Consider the following 15,936-nt stretch of genomic DNA (forward strand, 5'->3'; position numbering starts at 1 on the left):
CTTTCAGAAGAAGACAAGTCTTGCCAGTTGTCATCCATTCATCAAGTTCTCTACCTTCCAGTATATCATTCAATTGCTTGGCTAATCTTTTATGTAAGCTGTTCAGATGTTTGAGCCAAAAGCCATGTACTTCATCCATTCCTGGTGCTGTCGAATTCTTAATTATTTTTTTTTGCTTGGTTGCCAACCAGTTGGGGTGTTGTTATTAAGTTATCCACTTTGGTTCCATCCAATTTCCCATGGTGGGACATTGTTCTCACCATAACCATGGTGAGAACAAGAAAAAATGAATTCTAGACCGGATCGGTCATTACCCGGGTCAACAAGGTCCGTGTCGAGTGCTAGAGTACCTGGGCACTTGTCAAAAAATGGGTTATAGGACTCAGGATCTTCAGCTGAGCAACCAGGGCTGGAGACTGTAGAGCTACTGGAAGAACAAACTCAACGTCAAAAGTATATAGTCGCAGAAAATTGAGAAATTATGATTTGTTACTTTAAAGCAAACCCATTGAAACGTGGATTCCAGAAAAGAATGTATGAAATTTGGAGACAAAAACATCCGAACTCGGAAATTAAGGAATTTAGATTAGTGGATCAATGTTTTTACTGATGTGGAATTGGATGAAGTCCAGCAAAATATCCAGAGTGAGAATATTGACCAAGAACCGTTCAGAAATTCTCCAGCAGATCCTAAAGGAACAGTGGTAGAGCAACAAGGCATAGCCGAAAATGAATATGAAAAAAAAAGTGAAACACCTCTGTGCCAAATTCTCAAGATCATCAGCTAACTGAGATGCAAAAAGAACTGAAAGGAAAAATTGTTGAACAGATGGAAGTAAGGAAAGAGCGTAAAATACTGCCTGCATTGAAGCTGGTGTCCAAAGAAGATCTGGCACACACATTAAATGACCGGAACAAAGCTGTAGCCGAGATTAAGACTGAGACATTACAGGAAACAAACCAGCTCATGTACAGTGCAGCAGCAGTGATCACACAAGAGCTTGGATATGAACTTAACAAGCCAAAGATACAACAAAAGGAAAAACCAAAATGGAAGGTTAGATTGGAAAGTAAGATCAGTAAGTTAAGGGCAGATGCCTGCAAATTGAAGGAAATGAAAGCGAAAAAGCTTAAGAATGAAAAGATCAAGGAATACTTAGTAAAGAAGTACCACTTGGATACCAGGAAGATCAAGGAAGCCCTTGAAATTGTGAAACAGCAAATTACAGCAATAGCGAAGAAGATCAGCCAATATGATGCTTGTGTACTGCAATACCAAAAAAATTTCCTTTTCTATTCAAATAAAAGTCAGTTTTATCAGAATGTTAATGGAGAAACATTATTATTATTATTATTATTATTATTATTATTATTTCTTCTTGCTTACACAGTCAGACAGGTGTTATTGACTGGTTTGTTTTATCCAGACATCGAGTCCTTCCCAAGGACCTGGGATGCCAGAATTTTATTGTCAATGGTTATAGATATCGTCGCAGAATATAGGCTGTTCCCAGTAAAGCTTCTTTTTGTAATTGGCTGATGATGATTTCTGTGGCCCCTATGGTGTTGAGGTGCTCTTCAAGGTCTTTTGGAACTGCACCCAGGGCGCCAATTACCACTGGGATTATGTTGGTCTTCTTCTGCTACAGCCTTTCAATTTCAATTTGTAGAGCTTTGTATTTGGTGATTTTTTCTATTTCTTTTTCTTCTATTCTGCTATCCCCTGGTATTGCTGTGTCGATTATTTTGACTTGTTTTTCTTTCTTCTCGACTACAGTGATATCTGGTGTATTGTGTGGCAGATGTTTGTCTGTTTGTAGTTGGAAGTCCCATAATATTTTTACATCTTCATTTTCTTCAACTTTTTCAATTTTATGGTCCCACTAATTCTTGGCTACAGGTAGCTTGTATTTTTTGCAGATGTTCCAGTTTATCATCCCTGCTACCTTGTCATGCCTTTGTTTGTAGTCAGTCTGTGCAATCTTCTTACAACAGCTGATCAGGTGGTCCACGGTTTCATCTGCTTCTTTACAAAGGCACCACTTGCTGTTTGTTGTGGATTTTTCGACTTTTGCTCTTATTGCATTTGTTCTTAGTGCCTGTTCTTGCGCAGCCAGTATTAAACCCTCTGTTTCTTTCTTCAAGTTGCCATTCTTAAGCCATTGCCAGGTCTTGGTGATAAGTTTCCACTTATATTGTGTAAATATTGACAATGCAGTGGCTTATTTCTCCATTTTTCTGCTTGGTTCATGACTTGTTCTTTCTTATAGGCCTGTTTTGTTTCATTGGTGTTGAATAGTTTCGCATTCTTGACCATTTGAAGTGCATCTTCTTCACTGTCCTTGATATATTCTTCAAGGCCTCTTTGCTCCTCCTCTACTGTTTGATGGACTTGCAGCATTCCTCTTCCACCTGAGCTGCGAGGGAGGTATAGCCTATCTACATCACTGCGGGGGTGCAGAGCATGATTGATGGTCATGATTTTCCTGCTCACAGAGTAGTGCAGGGAATTCTTCTGCTTCAACCCGACTGGCTGCCCCTCATTGCTTTCCTACCTGGTTCTGGAGTGAACTCTCAAAAGACCTCCTCACCATCAAGTGCTCGTGGTACCGAAGTCCTACCCGAATTCCCCGGAATCGGTACCGAAGATTAAAAAGAAGAAGCTGAAGCTGCATCATGACTTGCTGGTGGGTCAGCACCTTTCTCCTATACCCAAGAGGAAGAAAACAGTGGAGGTTTCTGTGTCGGAGGCCCTGGTGGCCAAGAAGGCTAGGGTGGCCTCGGATCGCCCTGTACAGAAGTCATCGGTGTCAACATGGCCTAGCTCGCCTGTGGCAGCTGAGTCAGTGGATTTGGCCCACGATCAAGCTAGATTGAGTAGGGAACGCTCAGTGGTATCGGACGAACCGGGTTATGTGTCATCAGAAGAGGAAGCCTGTTCTCCAACCAAGCCTGCAGAAGATGCATCGTGGCTGCCTAGGCACCAGTCACCCCCTCAAAAGCACCAAGAGAGTGTCCCTCTTACAGAACGTGGTGCCAGCTGGGGCTTGGAAAAATGCTCCTCGACTTACAGACAGGATTGGTCCTGGGAACGTCGTGATCAATTGTATCAAGATTGATACAGGGCACCAGACTATCACTCCCCCTTGGTTGATGTTGAGCCTCCTTACGTTGTGTGGTGCCGGGACTCTGGATCATACAATTGATACCAAGAGGACAATCGGTCGGACTATTCGGACTATGTTCAAACCCACTATGGGTTCCCTTTCGCAGAAGTTTCCACGTATGGACACCCAGTAACGATGAGGGGATGGCGTGAACCCCTCTCACACTCAGAAGGGAGGTCATGTTCCCGCTCGCCGCTACATTCCTCTAGGGATCAATACGAATGTCATGAACCGCCCCTGCAGTGCATCAGGCTACCGTGCCTATCCAAGAGCTTCCTGCTTTGATACCGGACAATCCGGGAAGCAAATCATGCTCCCCTTCAGGTTCAACGCCCATGACTCAAGACCCTTTGGCTCCCCAGGAGCCTGAGTATGAGAACGATGCCAGCTCTTGGGACTCTGAAGTGCTGGGCTCATCTCCTCTCGATATACAGTCAGACTTAAAGCCTGTCTTCCTGTCGGAGGACTTCAAGCTGTACTCCGCTTATGTGACCCAAATGGCTTTGGCCTTGGGGGTGAGCGTCAGTACCCAACTGAACGAAGAACTGGACCCTTTATTTAGCCACATTGATTCCCAAGATTTATTTAGCCTCATTGATTCCCAAGACCCTTTATTTAGCCTCATTGATTCCCAAGAGGCCAAGATACCAGCTGCTTTGCCCCTGAATTCAGCATTGTTAAAGGTTATGCAGGCTCACTGGAAGAAGCCGGCTACACTTTCTCAGCCAAACAGGCATTCAAAGAATTTCTACCGGGTACAACTGCAGGAGGATACGACCTTTTTGAAAAATCACCCCACACCGAATTCTATTGTCGTGGTGGCGTCCTTACAAAGGATCAGGGGTTGCGGACCAGTCAGCACCAAGTGATAAAGAAGGAAGGAAATTGGACTCCATCAAGAGGAGGCTTTACTCGGCCTCAGCCCTCCACTTATGGGTAGCCAATTATCAGGCTTATAATGCCTGATATAACCACTTTTTGTGGGAAAAGGTGGGTCCCTTTCTGGATCTCCTCCCTCAGGGCAAGAGAGATCTGGCAAAAGCGTTTTTTCCATGAGGCCATTCAGGTGGCAAAACAGGAACTCTACCTGGCCCGGCATTCGGTAGAATGTGCATCTAAGGTAATGGCCACGTCAGTGGTGCTCAGATGACATGCTTGGTTGTGTTCATCAGGACTGCACTATGAGACCTGGGCTAGGGTCGAGGACCTGCCCTTCGAAGGCTCTAGCCACTTCTCTGAACAGACTGATGATACACTCCAGAAGGTTCAGAAGTTGAGGAGCACAGCGCGCTCCATGTCATATGCTTCGTCGGCTAGCAAAACGCAGAGAACTGACAAGTGGTCACCTTAGCAGCTATGGAAGTCCACTTCCCAGCAACAGTCGCCTTCAGAATGGTCCTTTTGTGGTAACAAATCCCAACCGAGATACAGGTCAGGTGGCCAGCCCAGCAAGCTGGCCTTTCAGAAACAGCGCCTGAATATCTCCCAGAAGAAGCAATTATTTGGGGCACTTCAGGACTCGCCTGGCCCCATTCTCGGCAAGCCAGGACAAGGTGACTATGGACCAGTGGGTTCTCACAATTATATGTTTAGGCTATGCCCTGGAGTTTGTGCAGGACATGGCCAGTGTCCGGGATTGTGGTGACTCCTTGCACCCCGGATCTGATGGGCTGCATAGTTATTCTCCAGAGGCTGGTGACCATTTTCCTAGCCATGTTTTTTCCAAATCCTTCAGCAGATGTGGAAAGGAGGTTACACCATTTAGATGTACGAAGGGCATTATCCTTCTACATTTAGAGGTCTTCTGAGTGGAGAAAATCTCCTTCCTTATTCGTTCTGTACAATGGGCCATGTAAAGGTCTCTAAGTCTCGGCCCTATCCTTGTCTAGGTGGATATTGTCCACAATTGAACTTTGTTATCAGTTGGCTCATAAGCAGTTGCCTGCAACAGTTAAGGCACACTCTGTTACGTCCATGGCAGCCTCTGTGGCCTTTGATCGGATGGTCCCATTGGACGCTATACGTCAGGGAGCTACTTGAGCTTCACCCCATTCTTTTGTCCGTCATTATGCAATTGATACCAGGGCATGGAATGATGCTGTGTTTGGCAAGAGTGTCCTGCAATCCACTTTCAGTTGATGTACTTGTTTCTGAAATAAAAAATTCTAGCAGATAATATTTGCTTCTGTTCTTCCCTCCTCCTTTGGTGCTAGCTTGTTATGCGCCCATTTGTGTAGAAGACAGAGGCCATGTCAAAGAACAACAGGTTACTCACCTGTAACTTTGGTTCTTCTAGTGGTCATCTATACTTCTACACACCCTCCCATCCTCCCCATAGGGTTCACTGAAACTGGACTGAGGGGGTGAAGAGTGGCGCAGGTGCATATAGCAGCTGGGGGTGGGGATCCCACCCAAAGCAGGAGAATTGAGCTTGTTAGATTGTCCCTGCATGAGGTCTCTGTGCAGGGACATATAGCCCATATGTGTAGAAGTACAGGTGACTACTAGAAGAACCAAAGTTACAGGTGAGTAACCTGTTGTTTTCTTTGCATTAGATATGAAATCTGTTGCCACTGGGGAATCTGATTTAATGGCACAGCAGGGAAGTAACCTGCCTAGAGAGCAGGAGACTGTTGGGTTGAATCCCTGCTGATGTGTTTCCCAGAATATGGGAAACTCCAATATCAGGCAGCAGCGATATAGGAAGGTGCTGAAAGGCGTCATCTTATACTGTGGGGGAGATGGCAATGGTAAAGCCCTCTTGTATTCTATCAAAGAAAACCACAGGGCTCTGTGGGCGCCCGGAGTTGACACTGACTCAACAGCACAACCAACCAACCAACCAACCAACCAAGTACATCCTAGTACAGCTAGTACATCCATCATCCATTGTCTGAACTTAGATAAATATCATGGATACAACTGGAGAATGTCTGTGACATCACTAATGACAAACAACCCAAGGCCCTCCCCACAGTGTCTGCCTCATTTACTCTCTAGTGATTCTGACAGCTGTGGAGCTTTTAAATTTGACCTTCTGCCCTGATTTAGAGATTTGGTATTACCCAGATATTGAGGGTATGCATAACAATTTGGTCAAACTTTAGATTTCTCTTTTGACCTCAAGGATCCACCTCCAAAGGTTTGTTGAATAAATCTGTATCATGCAATATGTTGCTTATTAACAATAACAATAAATAAATTAGTACATAATTATTTTAGTAAACTTGGTTGAATCATTGATGTTATTATTTGCTTCAAGCAATATTAACATTAACATTAGTAGCAGCAGTAAACCTCCCTTATTTCTATTTTACTGCACATTATCAGGTTTTTTGTGACAATTTTTACACAAAGACCTTTTTCTTTAAAAACCATTCTATGCTTTTACTAGATTTATCAGACAAACCTCTGTGGTCATGGTAAGTGCCCTGAACTGCTATTGCACAGAAAAAAGGAGTTCATTATTGGTATAGAGATATATCAATCTATTATCCACTTTGTAAAAAACTACATTTGCATCAATTACTTTGGAGAAATTAATAAAACGAAATCTTGCGCCTGCATTTTCTAACCTTGTTAGCATGGTACTTTTAATAGTGCCATCCATTTGAAAAGAACAATGAGACACTGAAATTGAGATATTGAAATGTATACTACACTGCATAAAAGATGTTTGCTTTTAGCTGCTACTCATTAATTTTATCTCAAACCCAAGTAATAAGCTAAGTAAGAGGATGAGTGCTCTTTAAAACTGTGGTATTATTTCCACCAAATGTAACTGCATTGTTTCTCCTGGTTTCCCATAAACCTGCCTATATGTGACATAAAGCAAACACATAAGAACGTAAGAACAACTCTGCTGGATCAGGCCCAAGGCCCATCCAGTCCAGCATCCTGTTTCACACAGTGGCCCACCAGATGCCCCTGAGAAGCCCACAGACAAGAGGGAAGGGCATGCCCTCTCTCCTACTGTTGACCGCTGCAACTGGTATTTAGAGGCATCTTGCCTCTGAGGCTGGAGGTGGACTATAGCCACCAGACTAGAGACCAATGATAAACCTGCCCTCCATGAATTTGTCTAATCCCCTTTTAAAGCCATTCAAGCTAGTGGCTATCACCACATCCCATGGCAGAGAATTCCATAGATTAATTATGTACTGTGTGGGGAAAATGTTCCTTTTGTTGGTCCTAAATTTCCCAGCCTTCAGTTTCATGGGATGACCCATGGTTCCAGTGTTGTGAGAGAGGGAGAAAAAATTCTCCCTGCACTCTCTCTACTCCATATAATTATGCATGATGCATAATTATATATACTTCTATCATCTCTCCCCATAGTCGCCTCTTTTCCAAACTAAAAAGCCCCAGTTGCAGCCTTGCCTCATAAGGAAGGTGCTCCAGGCCCCTGATCATCTTGGTTGCCCTCTTCTGTACCTTTTCCAGTTCTACAATGTCCTTCTTAAGATGCAGTGACCAGAACTGGATGTAGTACTCCAAATATGGCCACACCATAGGTTTTTATAAGGGCATTATTATATTGGCATTTTTATTTTCAGTCCCCTTCCTAATGATCCCTGGCATGGAATTTGCCCTTTTCACACCTTCCATGCATTGAGTCAGCACTTTCAAGGAGCTGTCCACCACAACCCCTAGATCTCTCTTCTGGTCCATCACTGACAGCTCAGAGCCCACCAGTATATATGCAAAGTTGGGTTTGGTGTTGGTTTTTTTTTGCCTCAATATGCATCACTTTACACTTGCTGAACCACATTTGCCATTTTCCACTCACCTAGTTTGAAGAGATCCTTTTTGAGCAATATAGAAAAACTATTGAGTAAATGAATTGATTGTATTATACAGAATACAGCCAGAGGCATGACTCCATATTTTCCCAGGCTTTCAGAAACTATTACTTTTCTCTTGCAGCTGCTCATATGAAAAGAAAAAGAAATTGTGTAGTTAGGAGAAAGTTAATGTGCTCCAAGGTTAAGAGCCAAGCAATTAAGGAGACATATGTATCCAAAGGACTGTTGGAGCAAACTCAGTCTCTTGTGTGGACTTTGTATGGACCGAGTCTGACTTGGTCATCTACTTTTTGAAGACTTTAGGACTTTCTGTAGCAATTTGGACAGACTTCAATGGTCCTGCCACACTTGCATGGTAAGGATGCTCTTTTCATATCAATGGCACAAGTATTTGTGGTTCTTTACCTCAAGTGCCTCTAGGATGCGGTTGCTGGTCATTAATAGGTAATAGCAGTGATACACTTCAAAATATTATATTATGCCTAGATGTACTACCCATGTCAGAATTACAATAACAACACTGGTTAGTTAATGCTGGAATACTTAAGTGAGATTTCCAAATTAATCTTTGGGTCCAACCAATGACCTCAGAGATTTTAATCAATCTGGCTTCATTGTTAGCAAAATGACATTTGATTGTAAGTTGGAACACAGTCTGAAGCACAACAGTAATTCTTCAGTGATATGAAACTCTTCCTAAACAAATGTAGTCCTATGGACACAGACTGTTGCGCAAGGATATTCTAATACTTGCTCATGAACTTGCTTTGAATAATTAATAATTTCTCATCTTATAAAGACATTATGAGGATGAGTGAGAGACCTTGTATGATAGTTTGTAGAACCCCATTCATCCATGATCCTAACTGTGTGACCTTTGGTCATTGAGTGATTATCTCTCAGCCTAGTCTAGCTCAAGGATAGTTATTTATGAGGGTAAAACTGAGTAGGAAGAGGGAATCCCATGTATGCTGTCCAGAGCTCCTTGGAAGAAGCTCAGGATACAAACTGATGGGTTGATATTTAATGCAAGTATTCTGGATCCTAGAATGTCACAATATTTTTGAACCATGTTCCTCATTTGGGATGGAAATGATACTTGTAAGTGCTTCTGAGAGTATTTGGATCTCATGAAAACTTCAGATTCTGAACATTTCAGAATATTACAGGCAAATAAAAAATATACTAAAATGCTTTTCAAGGGGGAGAAAAAAAATGCAGTAGAGAAGTGAAAACCAGATACTTAAAATGTTTTTGCCATTTTTCATAATTACTGTTAGGAGTAATTTTACGTATAGCTATTTCAGATTTTTGTAGATGCACCTATAAATTAGTTTTCTGAGTGGAAAAAAAGCTCCTAAAATGTTTCAGAGTGCTATGTATGCATACAGCATTGGGCATAAAAAATCAGAAACCCAGAAAAATATATTTGGGACTCAAATCTTGATAACTAAGTTGTTTTCATTTATCTGAGGTGCTGAAACATTTTTATAGTGGGTGATTATTTTTTTAGCCTAGTGGCATAGTGGGAATCAGCAGATTTACATATGCATGATTTAGTGTACAGAACAAAGGACAGAAGCGAAAATAAATGGGTTAATTATAATTTGGATTACTTACGTGCCCTTATTGGATATCCTTTAGGAAATGTTGATACAAAAAGTTTAAAAAAGAGATAATGAAAACTAAATAAATCTAGTTATCCCATTACATGCGCAACCATAGAGTCTATTGAATATATTGTAATATTTAGAAGTGTAATAGTTCTAAGTGGGCCCCCCACCAAATAAGATGATTAGACTTAGCAGAAGGCATACCATGAAACCCTTCCCCTTACTCCCAAAGTGTATCAATGCACTGTTCTGCCTGAGAGATACAAAACAGTGGGGCTATTCTCACAATTAACAAAAATCGGGCTAGGAGAGTCTAGCCCGATTTTTGTTAATCGTAAGAACCACCGGGCTCGCAAGCCCGGTGGTTCTTGAGCGGCTAACCGCAAGTGAGCCTGGTGGTTCTTGAGCAGCTAACCCGCTCAAGTAGCCCACCCGGGTTTGTGGAGTGAGCGCTCCGCAAACCCGGGCTATCTGCTTGTGAGTAGCTGCAGCACGGCTCCACGCTGAGGCTACTCGCAAGTAGACCCCTGACCAAGAGTTGAAAATCCGCCTCCCGGCTCCAGGGGTCTCCCCAGTATGCCCACCCACACAGGGCATACTGGGGCTTCCAGGGGCCGCGCAGACCCCGCTCCCCCCAGCCCCCGCCGGCTCCATCACGGAGCCGGCAACTGTGTGGGCGGTCGATGCGGCCACCCAGGGCTCCCTGCTCGGTTGTCTGTGGGGAGAGTGGGCTTAGCCCGCTCTCCCCGCAGTTTTGCAGAAAGCGGGTCTCACAGATCGTGTGACCTGCCTCAGTATTGCTTGGGTCAATCTATCCAATACATATCCTTATCTTTGTTTATGCTTGATCCACTGTGCTGGTTCAGGCCCGCCCACCACCACATACCAATGCAGGCAACCAAACACTGCATGCCCCTGAAACTCAGGGCCCATGCTTATGGTGAAATTCTCCAGATGTGGGCCTGGAAATGAGTTTTGGAGATACAAAGGAAAGGTTTGGGAGGAAATGAGGGTTGGAAGGTCAAAGGAAGAGCAAACTCTGAAAGCAGTCTTCTAAGCCTCAGCTTAGAAAAGATCACTCCTGACCCAGAGTCCTTGCCAGCCTTCTAGCCTCCACAAATGCTTGCTATACTTCCCATCATCTTTAAATATATTAATTAATTAAAAAGTACAGAGGCCAAGTACCAATTGGCTTAACTAAGGCAGCTTCAGTTGCAGTGATAGATCTGGCCTGTGGAATGACAGAGGTCAAGTCTACCAATTGACTTGAGTGAGTAGACCTTTTCTCTGGAGTGCTGGGTGGCCAGGCCCACCCATTGTTTTGAATGAGTCAACCCACCCACCCAGTAGACCAGGCTTCTGGAGCAACAAAAGCCAAATCTACCCAGGGCCTCCTACACATGATGGGTAGTCTACCTGCCACCTCTCTTTCTTGAGTTGGTAGCCGTGGAACTTGAGTTGGTAGCTGTTGTTTCCCAGGAACCAATTGACCTGGATGTTGGCTTGCAGGGGTTTTGAAATGCCAGGGAACTTGCATGTGGGGGGCATGCAAATACTGGATAGATTGCCTTTCCTCAAGAATATTCCTCTTTTCCATGGAAATTAGGACATACTATATGCAAGGAGGAAAATGAGGATGTATTGTAGCCCTAGGTGGGAGAGGGCTCCTTCCCCATGTTGCCCTGATGTGCAGCACATTAAGAGTAAAGTGTGAGGCATGTAGAAGTCTCTCCGCCTTATACCTACTCATGTCCCTCCATAGTTGTAGTGACTGGAAAAATAGGCATAGGGTCAGAGACTGATGGGAACAGCCCTTTAAAAGATAGAACATCTTTCTCTCTTGCCTTTCTTCTGGGCAGCACAATAACAGAAGGACATGAGGAGAGAAGAAAAAAGGCTTGCATGTGCCCCATACTTTACTTTTGTCATGCAACACACATTGGCGATAAGATTGGGGGAGAAGAAAGAGCATCTAATCCCCACTGTTACTGGGCACATAATGGGTTGGAAGGCTGCAGGGAAGACAGGCAGGATGGGGAGGATGGGATTTGCCAACCCTTATTTTGCTTCAGAAAATGATCTGACTTCTTCCCACTTCTTAAAAGAAGTTGGATTGTCTCTGAACCAATATGAGTTGGCCTTTAGTATTTTTGCTTCTGATAATCTTTCTTGCCAGCAGCTCACAATCCCTTTTGCCCCAGATCCCTGGGTGAAAGGTCAGTTTTTGCTGCTATCTAAATGCTCCTTTTATTTTCTCTACAGCAATTTGCCCAGCTACACATCTCTGTCCCCTTTACCAAGCCTAGCTAGGCTTACTGGGTCTGGCCTCTGAGCAGGGACGGGGAGAGGATTGAGCATCACTGTGTGCCTCCTCCATCCCAGGCTGCTTGCTCCTTGTGTCTGCCCCTCTCTGGGGGACCCTGACACTCACCACCAGCCAGCCTCTCATCCCCGGCTGGCTCCTTATATGCTTCCTCACAGGCTATGCATCGCCCACCCCCCATTACAGGGTCAATGCCCCTCTTAATTCCTTGTAATTGTCAACCCATTACAGCTGCTGCCAATGCCTCTCCCCCTTCTTCCTCCTCTTGCTCAGACCCCTACTGCTGGTGTTATCCTCACGCGACTCCCCTTCAGCCCTTTCAGGGCTCTGCTCCTCCACTGCTTCTCCCCTCCTCACCACTCTGTCCTCAGAGGTAAGGGCAGCTGGCCTCGCCAGACACAATTACTATATTGTATATGACTTCTATAGAAACTATGATTTTTGTCTTTCTCATCAGAAGTTAGTGTGTTTGTGAACATTCCATAATATCACCTCAGCCAATGAATGAGAAGGAAGGAGGATTTGTCAGCATTCAATATCTATATGTACACATATTAATGAATTATTTTTGTTACAGAAACAGACTTCTTTAACATGAGCTGCTGTTGTACAAGTTGTTCTCTCCATTTCAGCACTAGTATTTCTCATAGTACATGAATCGCTGAAAACCTTAAAATATCACAATGACAGTGAGTAAGAAAAAGAAAGAGGCTTGTTAATGTTCAATAAATCTTTGACAAACAGCCAGAAATAATTTTCGTACACTGGGACTTTTGAAGCTTCTTTCCTCTGGTATCTCTGAGCCCTGAAGAGAAATTTCTTGTGTTTTCCTTTGAGACCAGGCAGCCACAGAGTAAACTGGAAAAACAATAACAAAAAGGACTGTTTTTATTGTTTCTTTTAGAGGAAAGAGAATGAGAAGGGGTGTGTGTGTGAGTGTGAGAGAGGGGGTGGGGTCATAGAGATAATTAAAAACTGGGGTCATTCATATGACTGGATTAGTGGGCAGGGCAGGAGTGGAGGGAAAGCTGATCCAACTCACACACACCCCCGCCCGACAATCACTGAAATTCTGCTGGGAGCGTGGACTGTGCTCCCAAATGGTCCACGCTGTGTTGGATATCCCATAATACATTGGATATCCCATAATGCACCCCACAACATTCACAGTGCATTGGGGAAATCCACCAGGAGATGGATGCTCTAGGTGCCCATCTCTGTGACCACGTGGGCTGATCACACCTGCAGAGCTTGGGTTAAGGGAGCGCTTGTGTAATTAACTCAGGCTAAAAGCTGGGCTACAAAGCCAGGTTAGGCAGTGCCATCCTGCTGGGATTGGACCCAGTCCTAGTGCTTCTCACATGCAACCTAACCCAGGCTGGGTTTCCCTACCTCGGTTAGGCTGCGCATGAGTATAGCCTCCATCTGATTTATTTCAGTCATTTAGGTCCATTTACTCTTGCCCACCTAAACACCCTTCAAACGGTGGTTAGGGATGGTAGATATAAAGGGATTCCGTTTAATTTAAGGATTTGCCCCTGTGGAATGGGCGCCATAGAAACTAACCCTCATGTTATTTTATATTGTAAATTTTATAGTGATGCTCGTTTAAAATTAAATACTCCCCTTTTGAGGAAGTTTCCAGGTCACTCCGAGATCACTTGCAAGGTGGCTAGGTTCTGCTACATTGTTTGTATTACAGTATACGCTCTAGTTTTATGTAATATTTTTGTTGTTGTACAGTCTGATCTACGATCGTAATGAAGCTTATCTATCTATCTATCTATCTATCTATCTATCTATCTATCTATCTATCTATCAGTCATTTAAAAATTGTTGAAAGGAAATCCATTTGGCAATGTCATCTTTTAAATTGTATCTGGCTTGGCAAAGCCTAATGTTTGTATCTGATTCTCCTCCAATCATTAGTGCTCTCAGATTTTCAGACAAGTTTTACGACAGTAAAGCTAAGTTCCTCTTTATTGCTCAGCCTAATTCATACATAATTCTCATATGCAATAAAATGTCCTAATACAATACAAAACTTCTCTTAACGCAAGACTCATAATTCAATGATTGGTTTGTTATTTAGGCATTATGTACAGGGGCGGAGCCACCATTAAGCAACCAGGTTCAAAGAACCCGGGCTGCTGCCAATCAGGGGCCACACCTGGCGCCCTAGCCACACACCCTGCATCTGACATCAGATTCAGGGGGCGTATCTTTGCTTGCAAACAGGGCCGCACAGCCCCGTTTGCAGGCAAAATCCTCAGCCAGCGCTGCATTCGCAGCATGGCCAGAGTGGCTCTCCCTGTGGAAAAGGCAGGGAGAGTTGCTCCCAGCTACACTGCAAACATGGCACTGCCCGGGGATTCTGCTCACAAACGGGGCCACGCTTGCAAGCTAAACCAGTGCCGAATTCTCAGCAGAGAGAGCTGCTCTGGCTGAAACTGTGAACGTGGCGCTGGCCAGGGGATTTTGCCTGCAAACGGGCCCGCACAGCCCCATTTGCGAGCAAAGATACGCCCCCTGCATCTGACGTCAGGGGCAAGGCTTAGTGTCTGACATCAGATGCAGGGGGCGGGGCTAGTGGGCCACTGCGGCGGGCTGGACTCAGTCCGCCACTGGCCTCCCTCTGCACCTGATTCTGCAGATTTGCACTTGCACCATTCCAAAATTGCTGGATGAGTAACAATCCAGTCACAGCATGCCACTTGACTCATTCCCTTGAATCATCAGGACAGCCCTGCCTCCTAAATAGCTTACTTTGTTTCTTCTTTCTGTGTACTATGAGGTTATGCACATGACCTCCGGCTGCCACGCAGGAGGGCTGTGGGGAAGGCAGGAGCTCACCTGCCTTTCCTGGCATACAGTCAGCAGCCGTCTTTGCCTCTGCCATGCCATGTGTCCATGCAAGTAGCACATGGTGAAGGGAAATGCTGGGAGCAGGAGGACTTCCCCCTGCCACATCTCAAACGGCCCCGCACCATAAGCGCACCAGCTTCTCGCATTAAGACAGCTGAGCCACCACTCTCAGTGGGGTCTCTCCCCCAGCCCGGGTTGTTGTCAGAAATGGATTCAGCAGTGATCATGCACATGATCAGCTGCCAAGGTAAACTGAACCAGAGATTTGTTTAACCGTGGTTAACTGCTGGGTCAAAAGGTTGGGCTAGCATGTGCAAAAGTGCCGGGATTGGGAGCAATCCTGGAGCTCCACACAAGCAGCCCAACTAAGACCAGGCTGCCCTAGCCTGGGTTGGGCTGATCATGTGAATAGCCTCCATGTGTGTTTTATCATTCTGTGATGCCCCTTCTGTGATACCATCGTTCAAATTGATCTTTAAGGGCTGGGTCTGTACTGTGATGAAGAGTAAAGACTTTGAGTTGCAGGCAGAATCTGCCTAGTGTCTATAGCAGTTATGGTTGCAAGATCAGGAGTAAGTCATGAGGGCAGAAATAAAGCGATTTGGGGGGAAGCAATGAAGGATCAACTATTAAACTGAGAGTTTAAGATAAGCCTCGAAGTTGTCCTGCTCTTCCTGCCTGGGGTCCTGCCCATTGCTGCCCCTTATGGAAGTCTGCTACATTGCAGTAGATTCCCCTGCTAACTGGGCAAAGAGGCACCTTTTACCGTGGTGATTCTCTTTATTTAGCAGGCGGGGAGTAACTGGCTCTATCCACCCCCAGCACAGTACTCCCATTGACTGTTGCTGGTGTCTGTCTTATGTCTCTTTTTAGATTGTGAGCCCTTTGGGGACAGGGTTCCATCTTATTTGTTTGTTATTTCTCTGTGTAAACCTCCCTGAGCCATTTTCTGAAGGGCGGCATAGAAATAGAATTATTATTTCTTGTTTACACAGTCAGACAGGTGTTATTGACTGGTTTGTTTTATCCAGACATCGAGTCCTTCCCAAGGACCTGGTATGGATGAATTTTATCATCAATACTATTGGTTATTATAGATATCAACGCAAAATATAGGCTGTTCCCAGTAAAGTTGCTTTTTGTAATTGGCTGATGGTGATTTC

General features: G+C 44.4%; 1 long non-coding RNA gene across 1 annotated transcript in view; it reads left to right on the top strand.

The window, feature by feature from the left end:
- The window catches only part of LOC128341280 (uncharacterized), a 563,294-nt gene that overhangs the window by 512,023 nt on the left and 35,335 nt on the right, over positions 1-15,936 (top strand). The gene's annotated exons all lie outside the window — the stretch shown is intronic.

The sequence above is a fragment of the Hemicordylus capensis genome, chromosome 1 (genome assembly GCF_027244095.1).
Source record: "Hemicordylus capensis ecotype Gifberg chromosome 1, rHemCap1.1.pri, whole genome shotgun sequence".
Lineage (NCBI taxonomy): Eukaryota > Metazoa > Chordata > Lepidosauria > Squamata > Cordylidae > Hemicordylus > Hemicordylus capensis.